Source organism: Zootoca vivipara, chromosome 9 (genome assembly GCF_963506605.1).
Source record: "Zootoca vivipara chromosome 9, rZooViv1.1, whole genome shotgun sequence".
Classification (NCBI taxonomy): domain Eukaryota; kingdom Metazoa; phylum Chordata; class Lepidosauria; order Squamata; family Lacertidae; genus Zootoca; species Zootoca vivipara.
Window position 1 is genome coordinate 11,521,332 of NC_083284.1, and position 10,483 is coordinate 11,531,814.

A 10,483-nucleotide genomic window follows, 5' to 3' on the forward strand; every position below is an offset into this window, starting at 1 on the left:
ACGGCGGCAACCAATCAGGCGCCGAGGCCCCGTCTCGTCGGCGGCGCACGTGCCGCGCGCGCTCACTCCGAACCAAACAAACCAAGGGGGCGAGCGATTCAAGCCTGACGTTGCGTAGCGACAGAAAGGGGGGGGGAGGGAGGAGGGTTAAGGAATCGCGCATGCGTAGTCGAAAGGGAACAGCGTTGCTGGTTGGCATCAGGGGCATGGGGTTTTGAATCCTTTGAGAAACCGGGAGGCGTGGCTGAAAGGGAGCAGCCTGATTGGCTGCTGCTTCCCTCCCCTCCAATCGGTTCCTATTTCACTTGAAGAAAGATGAATGGCTGTGGCTAAGATAGGGCCGTTAATTTCATATACAGTATTTATTTCTAAATAATTCTTCTTCCAGTCGGTTCCTATTTCACCTGAGTAGAGGTGAATGGCCTTGGCTAAGTCAGGGCCATTAATTTCATATATTTATTTTTAATTTTTTGTTGTTGTTATAATACCCTGCCTTTTTACCTGACTGGGACTCAAACGTTTTATTTGATACTATAAGTATTTCCTGTAATATTTGTTAGACGTTTTACTATAACCAAGCAGTGTGTAATTAAGTAAAATGAATGTTTTCCATGAAAAGGCTCGCAGCTGAGAGGAGCTGGGCCCTCCTTTCTCCTCTCCCCACCTTCTTTAATCCAGGGACTTTTGTCAAAGCCGAGCTCCAATATTGGGGGGTGACCCACCAGGCCTCCATACGCCTTTTCATGTAAGAATTCCACATCAGCTCCTGTTTCATATGTGAATAGATAGATAGAACATGGAGTAAACGAATTTGGCGGCTGCTGTCACATCAGTTTGGCGTTAAGATTCTGGCAATACTGTACTTTTAAAATAATGCCTTCTAAAGGGCCAGTCCTTTATTGCTGGACTGGAAATAATAATAATAATAATAATAATAATAATAATAATAATATCTTAAAGGGCTTAAGATGCACCCCTTGTTTCCAAGCAGAGATCTTCCCAGCACCTTGATGCCCTCTGGTTTCATCATGGAGGATAAAACATCTATTGTACCCAGCGTAAACTGGTCTAAACCCAGCTGTTATCTTTGTTTTGATCTGGGAGATTTAGCTGAGCATAGAAGTTGCTTCTAAATATGGATCACTATAACCCCAATTTAATTACCAGGGTACACAGGGACATCCTTTCCATGCGCTCTGTATTTCTCTCATTTGGCAGCAAAAGCAGTCCCCCCCCCCTAAGACTCAATCCCAAATGTGAAAGCTCTTTCCCTACCCCATCCACACACCCCACCCAACATGGCACAAAAAACATGGCACAAAAAACATGGACTATGAAATAATAAGATGGAAACACAGCTGCCAAGGGCCAGATGTTGTGGCCCTTTAAATTGCAATTAAATTATGCTGCCAGCTATGCTACATAACCCACCAGTTTTTATATTCTGCCACGCTGTATCATCTGATGCCACCGTTCTGCCAGTTCCAGCCACATAATGACGACTTTCAGATATTTCCTGCAATCAATCATGCACTTACTTCCCCTCACCATGTGAATGTTATGAAAATGTCCTATTACGGTATATCCCCCCTCCCCGCTGATAATGACTTAAGAGTTTTTCCACATCACAGTTTGCAAAGGCATCATATACTATGTAAAATACACACCCTTCTACAGCATCTACTCAGTCTGTGCAGTTCCTGTTTCACACAGTGACTAGGGCTGGGCAACAGCTGTTTTTCAACATTGTGATATATCATCAGCTAAACATTGCGATGAGGGACACAGGTGGCGCTGTGGTCTAAACCACTGAGTTTTGGGCTTGCAGGTCAGAAGGTCGGCAGCTTGAATCCACTTGACAGGGTGAGCTCCCATTGCTCTTTCCTAGCTCCTGCCGACCTAGCAGTTCGAAAGCATACCAGTGCAAGTAGATAAATAGGTACTGCTGCAGCGGGAAGATAAACTGCATTTCTGTGCGCTCTGGCAATCGTCACTGTCCTGTTGCACTAGAAGCAGTTTAGTCATGCTAGCCACATGACTCGGAAAGCAGTCTGTGGGCAAACACTGGCTCCCTGAACCTGAAAAACGAGATGAGCACCTCGCACCATAGTTGCCTTTGACTGGACTTAATCGTCTAGGGGTCCTTTACCTTTACCACTGCGATATATGATATACCATGATGTCTGAAATAAGGATGTACATGTGTGTGTGTGTGTGTGTGTGTGTGTGTGTCTATCATCTATATGGAACTGATAATACACATTGCATTATGCTGTATCTTAATGTGTTTTTTGTACTTTCTCTCTTTCACCACTTCATTAAAAGAAAAAAGAACAACAAAAATCTAACTGCTGTTCCCAAATAACTGGAGGGCACCAGGTTGGTGAAGGCTGATCTTAAGGCTGCTAACTCTTGATTTTAAATGTTCTTTCCAATGCATTCAAGGTACTTGAAAGGAGATTCCTACTAAACACCAGGAAGAACTTTCTGACTGTAAGAGCTGTTTGACAGTGGAGCAGTCTCCCTCGGGAGTTGGTGCACTCTCCTTCCTTGGAGGTTTTTAAGCAGATGTTGGGTGGCCATCTGTCATGGATGCTTTAGTTGAGACTTCTGCATTGTAGGGGGTTGGACTAGATGGTGTTAGGGTCCCTTCCAACTCTACAATTTGATTATTCTCCTGCCCCCCCCCAAACCATGTGAGTCGGAGGAGAGTCTGGATGAGATGACTCTGAGAAGCTGGGGTAGAGTCGGAGTTGAACCTGGTGCCCACATTTAAACTCTGACAGGTCTTGGACACAACCTGGAACTTACAGTTTTACTGACCACTCAGAATCATAGCTGCCAAGTTTTCCCTTTTCTCGTGAGGAAGTCTATTCAGCATAAGGGAAAATCCCTTAAAATAAGGGATAACTTGGCAGCTATGCTCAGAATCTACTTCATAACCCTGCCTTAAACTTAACATTTCCCTTTTCATCACCATTTGCCAAAACTTAGTTTTCCTCACGCTTTCCAGCAGGTGTCACTCTGTCCCTGCATAATTTCCATTGGAAGTAGTTCTTTCACTGATCGAGGAATAGAAGGGCTGCCCTGGTAGTCCCTGTTCTCAACAAAGGCCACAAAGAGAGTTTTCTTGTGCCTTTCTGAAAACTACCAGATTGATTGTGGAAGAAGCTATATATCTATGCATGAGCCTAGAGTGAAAAACAATGCGAGCAATGCGAAGGAAACTTGTAGAAATCTAAGGATATGGCGCTTGCTTTGGGAAAAGGGCCCTAGTTTAGTGGCAGAGCATCTGCTTTGCAGGCAGATGTTCCCGGGTTCAATCCCCGGCATTTCCAGGTAGTGCTGGGAGGGACTCCCTGTCTAAAATCCCGGAGAGCTGCTATTTCATGGACTGGTTAGATGTAGAGGGTGGTGGGACAATGATGAGTGGTCAGAGGAAGAAGACTGGGAGGAGGAGGTGTCAGCAGCTGAAGAGGTAACAGGGCCTAGGGAGCCAGGGGGAGTCTGTGACAGAGAGAAATCCATAATCAAAGGCAGAAGCTGAAGTAGGAGAGGAGGGAAGCCAAGAGGCAGAGATGAGTTTGGCTGGTGAAGAAACCAAGGTGTCTCTCCTACTGCTACAAGATCTCTTCCCTGCTGGTCTCCCAGGACCAGGAGAGGCATGATGTGGGAGGCGCAAAGGCAGACACGCAGGCGCTGTCTCAGATTCCTTGGGGAAAAACTGGGAGAGGAAGAAGAAGGGTTTGGATTTGATATCCTGCTTTATCACTACCCGAAGGAGTCTCAAAGCGGCTAACATTCTCCTTTCCCTTCCTCTCCCACAACAAACACTCTGCGAGGTGAGTGGGGCTGAGAGACTTCAAAGCAGTGTGACTAGCAGCTGCATGTGGAGGAGCGGAGAGACGAACCCGGTTCCCCAGATTACGAGTCTACCGCTCTTAACCACTACACCACATTGGCATGGTGGAGGAGGAGACATAGGCAGCTGTGGGAAGGCAGGGACCTTCAGTCTCCGCAACTGCTTCATAGGGGCAAAGCCTACCAAAGAAGAGTTGCTGTGCTCATTAGGCCTGGCACTCCTGTGCAGATCCTGTTTTTCTGATAACGTCACCTACTCTGGGTGATCTACTGCTGGCTCGCTCCTGACATGCCACCAGTCCATGTAGACCAGGCATCCCCAAACTGCGGCCCTCCAGATGTTTTGGCCTACAACTCCCATGATCCCTAGCTAACAGGACCAATGGTCAGGGATGATGGGAATTGTAGTCCAAAACATCTGGAGGGCCAAAGTTTGGGGATGCCTGATGTAGACCATACTGGAGTAAGGGGACCCAGTGCTCTAACTTGGTATGCAGCAGCTTCTTAAGTATAATTCAACATAGGCTGTGCCCCTGCTCCACCCTGCTCACCTAGCTTGCTGCCAAACGACTGTGGCATTGCTGATGCCAGTGAATTTAATGTTATAGAAGGGTGCTTCTCAAATTTCCCTTTGGTTGGGCAAGAAGCGAGCCTTGGAAGTGGTCCGTTAGGGGTGAATGGGGCACTGCCCCACCAAACTCAGTGTGCCCCCAGGCTATCTTACTGATAGCCAGTCTAGGGGGTGTCATTACCTGCCAACTTCCTCCTCCTCCTCAGTCTCAGCGTTGCCCCTTGGAGGACTCAGCAGGGAAGTGGATAAGGATGAAACTAGAATAAGTTGCCTCTGCCTGCCATTGGATCTGGCGCCACCTACTGTTGGGCTCCCTGCCTCCTGCCCCACCAGTCCCAATCAGCACCCGCCACCCCTGGAAGGGGGTATTCGTGATGCTTTAATAACTAACTGTGGACTGAGTTTGGATGCTATCTCCGTAGAATGGTGACTTTCCTTTCAGTTCTGCATGGATATCACATTATGGGGCTGTCTATAGCAAGCTGACATTTTCGCCTGATGCATCTCCCCCAAGGAAGCTGAGGTCTGGGGAGGGGGAGCCCTTCAGATGCTCCTCTCTTGAACAGAGCTGAAATTTCAGAGGGCAGCTGGATTTGCTAATATTCTGTGTTTCGACACACTGAGTGTGAGGCGCAATTATGGGACATGAGGCAGAACAGCTTGCTCGATTGCCGTTGTATTAACTCCACAGTGCTGATGGTAGTTTAAAAAAATGGGTTTGCTCACAGACTAAGCCAATATATATAGGGCCTGGAAGGTAAATCCAAGCCAACTAAATTGTGCCATAGTATCTTTCTAATTCATGGAGCCATACCCTCTACCCCAAAATGCTCTCTTGTTTTAAATCACTTTGGAATTATTACGGTGGGAGGAGGAGGCCATTTGTTTGTGCAGCATTAATAGAAATAACACCACCCACCGTTTGCAACGAGGCTGTGCACTGTCACCCCCATTGGCTGGCTCAGATTTATTTTGCTGGCCATTAGGCTTAATGACAATTGTCCTTTTATGTTCAAGTGCGATCTAGTGCAAAAACAAGCACATACGCAATGGTTTCTGGATAATTGTCTGGGAAACAGGGTTGGATTCAACATTTTATAGACGAAGGCAAATTCTTAAAGGAAAAGACAGTTCTGCAGTGATGGTGATGAGTCAATCAGCAACACAGCAGTGATGGGGTTGTGGTACAAGACATCTGGTGGGCGCCAGGTTGTGAGAGCTGGTTGTAGCCTATAGACCCATCTCCTTAACCCCACCCCATAATGATTTGGGAGGGCACTGAGCTGGCTAACTTGGAGTTTCTTGTGGTTTTCAAGTAGTGCAGGAAAGACACAATCTTTAGCATCTTCCATGCCTGTATGTCTCTTTCGGAAAGTGTTCATGCAATGGCATAGCGTGTAGCCACAGGGGCAGTTGACCTGGGCGCAAAATTGTTAGGGGCACAAAATTCCAACTCCCAGTGCTGCCTCAGTACAGCTGCGTGCTTCCATTGCTGGGCTCCATTGAAAATGCTTCTCCATGCGAACCAGGAAGTGACCTCTCCAGGCAACAGAATGACTCTTATTTTCTTAGCTCTGCGGCTGTGATTTCCTGGGTGATGCAGATGTTAGGCACTTGAATGCACATGCATACTCCGTCCATTTCCTCTCTCCAACCCCTCTGCGCAGCCCTGGGTGCTGGCAACCCACACTACGACACTGAGCTCATGTGTATTGGATATCTCAGCAGAAGCAAGGGAGCTGAGAATCGAAGGTTTCTGATTGACGTCAACTCAAGGAATCCCCAGGACCCCTTTTCTGTCCTTGATTATGCCCTTCTAAGGCCTGGCCCGCTGCCCCCCTTCCTGCAGTAAGATGGGAAATAATGTTTATTTTTGTATGCTTCCATTTTATTTATATTTGAAACATTTTTCCTGCTTTTTCCTGCTTTTTCTAATTTGATCACATCCTCAAAACTAATCTTGTGTAATACATCTGCTTCTATGCTTGGTAGAGATAAGGCATCCAACAGTAGTTCTGTTGGGATTTTTTAATACACACACACATTCTTTATTATAGTCCAAAGACCCGCAAAAACAATTTCAAAAGCAAAGTGCAGCAGAAATACAGAAAAGACAAAACTAGGCAGTCACTCTTTTATCCAAGACATGTTGATTTTTAATTCTTACTACCTCTGTGAGATATATTGCCACGGCCAGGGTTATATAATTTTTCTTCAAGGAGATACTTGAGATAAAAGATATTGGGGTTTCCAGGTAAATATACCAATAAGGGCGTAATTAATATAGTAAAATATGTTTCATGCAATCAACAGCCTGAGAGCATAAACAGAATCTATTCTGGTAAGGCGTACCAGTCAGCCTGCCGTTTAGGGGATTTTAAAAATATACTTCAACTGAGAAAATGAATGTTTAGCTGAGCAATTTGTGACCATTAATGTTAGAAATCCAGCAATGGAAAATTTCTGTGGTGCCCCCCTTCCCATGATGTTCTAAGCACATGTTTATTTTGCTTAATGGTTAACCCAGCCCTACTTAGATCGTAAGGAAGGGTGGAGAGAAAAACCCAGCCAGGTCCTCTTCTCCCTTCCTCCTCTTTGGCTGTTTCCTGGGCTCCCAAGCTCTGGCAGGGACCCCTTAAGGGTCCATCTCCTCTTCCCATCCCCAACCCCCTGAGACCCCCTCCCCCAAGCAATGCCCCAACTACCAGCTGCTCTGACCTGAAGAGGTCCAAGACCCTAATCCGAACGCATGAGGCAGCAGCAACAACAGTGGCATAATTCAGTGGGGGGTGGTTTCTCCCCTCGTTCCCCCCCCCACTGCCTCTCGAAAGAACGGCAGCGTTATTATTCATCTGTACAACTTCAGACGCGAGGCGAAGATGAAGCAATTACTACCTTTTGGACTGTCAGGCCTCGTTGCAAGTTTTGAGTGACAGCAGAGAAGCCGCCCGCCAAGGCGCTGCTATGCTCACCCCAAGTTTATGGACAGGCCTACTGGCTGAGAGGCTCCGGTGATTTAATTTCTGGGAGTTGAAATGTATTTATTGTTTGATGGCCTACTAAATTATGAGGCTGTGGGCTTGTCAAACACACTTGCCAGATTTTCCCGCGCATCATCCCAGGTGGAGAGCCTGATAAACAGCCTGGCATGACATCACATGGAATGACCGATGGATGCGTCATATATTTTTAATAGACATAATGTTTTAATAAACATCTACCCACACGTTACTAAAACACTGGCTTTAAAAAGAGGGAACTGATGGAGGGGGGGGGGGACTTGCCTTGAGCCATGTAGCTACCCAGCTGTGAATTTCATAATGCAAGCATCTCTACATCATTAGAAGTTATGATGGCTCTTCCAGCTACCCAACTAATAATTGTCTAGGCACATTTTTTATAAAAAAAAACTGAAAAAGTTTCACACAATAGGACTGTGGCTTAATATCACCCAGGGGTTGTCAGGACTCAGCCCCAGATTGTGCACTATGCTCTAGCATATCTCAGAGCATATGCAGAGCGTCGCTCAGAAACTGAAACATGCACTCGTACCTGAGCATAGGGGCAGAAGGTTTGATTTCCAGGTAGGTGTGAACCCACATCACCCATTGTTTTAGCCAATTAAACACCACGAAAGTGAAGGAAAACCACTATGCTCTTACACATGTATGGAATTCTTTCCAGAATATGATGCTTGGCATAGAATTTGTGTTTCTGTGTTTTTACTCAAACAGGCAAGGAAGAGTTTCTAGTCCTCAGTGATATTTGGAAGGTATGTTTGAAAGCAAACACAAAAGCTGGGGTATGGAAACTGGGAAAGCAGTTTTTATAAAAGTGAGCTTTTCTCAGGATTTGATTTAAAAGAAAAACCTGTAAGCCTATTTCCATGGAATCAAGCTGTGCTTAAGGCTGTTGTTGGGAGTCAACCCCATATTCCAATAAATAATACACACAAGATCAGACTGTATATTCCATCGGCGCACAATGTGCAATGCAATCTGATTCATAAGCCCTACTGATTTCAATTGGACTGCCTTCCTTGAGAGCGCGACAAATTGGTTCCTTGCGTTAGTTGTGACTTCCGGAAAAGGAAAAGGGAAATGCAAACTCTGATCATTACATTGCAGATAGCAAATCAAAGACAATTTCTCCCAAAATTTCTGCGCAGAAAAATTTCTGCTGTTTTCCCTGCGTAGCTTTGCAAGTTTGGGTCAATAGTATATTGAGGATCGTACTGTTAAATTGCCACTTGATCTTTCCATAGTTTCTTCAAGCCCCATTCCTCTCCCCCACCAGCCTCTGATTCCTAAGGGAACGTGGTTTCATTAACTAGCAAAGAAAGATGTCTCTTCCCTGAAGAAAATATGAGCTGCATTTGCCGCTGCTTGTTTTTTTGGCTTTGATGGCTGTGTCTATTAGAGAGTGATTTCTAGTGCATCCCTCTTGTTTCTGTCACCGTTCATAAACTCCGCTCCCAGAGGCTCTGGAGAAACTTGATCTCTGTCTTCTTTTAAATTATGCTGCGACTTCCTAGGTGGGAAACGAGGGTTGCCACCTTGGGCAGCAGCTGAGGCGTGTCTACTCAGAAGTAAGCCCCACTGCATTCAGAAGGATTTACTCCCATGCAAAGGATTGCAGTTTGGGATGGACGAATATCTCAGTTTCTACCCATTTTCTCATTTTTTTAGACTTCAGTTCAGCTCTCCACATTCTTGCATATGTTTGGGATTTCTAAAAAAGTCCCAATGAAAGTTTGTCAGCATTTTAGTATAAATATCTCCTAATGACACAGTTTATTTGGTATGCAGTTTAATTGTAGAGTTGGAAGGGACTACGGGTTCATCCAGTCCAACGCAGAATCTTTTGCCCCACATGTGGCTCAAACCACATGTTGAGATTAAGAGTCTCCTACTGTACTGACTGAGCTAGCTGTCCAACCCATGCATTTCTTCAGCTTGTTGCTTTTGCTAACGTATGTGATTTTATGCACACTTTCCACCAATATGCACATTTTTCTGCACACATCACTTGGCTGGAGAAGTGCATCATGAAACAGGAAGAAATGGGAATTTCAAAGTATAGCTGTGTTTCAGTTTTCACAATGTTTCAGGAAAGTGTGAATTATGTAATTCAAACTGAATGGAAATCATAGAAAGTCCAACTATCCATTATATGGTTAGTATAGCTATTCACCAAGTGTCCCTATTTTCCAGGGACAGCCCCAGCTTTACAGATGCCGCCCCGGTTTCTGATTTGATCCCGGACTGTCCCGCTTTCCTTTAGGGTGTCCCAATTTTCATTGGAGAAATGTTGGAGGGTATAGAGTTATGCGACCCCTGAGCCAAAGAGATATTAACTATCCAATTTTTAGAAGACATCTGATGGTAGCCCTGTATAGAAAAATGTTTTATTATGTTTTTATACATGTTGGAAGCTGCCCAGAGTGGCTGGAGCAAGCCAGTCAGATGCATAGCTGTCAAGTTTCGGATTTGAAAATAAGGGATCAGCAGCAGCCTCACCTGTCCCGGGGACAGTCTACGGTATATCTAACAATCCAGGATAGCAGCGGGAAACGGCGCTGGAATAAGGGAATTTCCAGCAAAAAAAGGGGAAGGTTGACAGCTGTGGCTTGGAATAAGGGAGTTTCCTGCAAAAAAAGGGAGGGTTGACAGCTATGGTCAGATGGGCAGGGTACAAATAATAAAGTTGTTGTTGTTGTTGTTGTTGTATAGGGTGCCCCTATTTTCATTGGAGAAAATGTTGGAGGGTATGTGATACATTATGCTTTGAAAGCCACTTTGTGCTTTTCCTGCCGTCAAGCGGCATATGAACTTTATCAAATTTTTTAAAAAGTGAGCTTTTTTGCGTCAGGTTGTACACCAGCAATGCAATAAATGTCTGTTTTGCCACCTGCCTGGAAGAGTTGCTGCTGTTTGCAGGGAAGGAGAGAGAGAGTGCTGTGTGAGTGGACCACTAGGATAACGTCATTGTGTGAACACAGATTCTTCCCCTTTTCTTCCCAATGTCTCAACAAATGAAACTGAATTGTAA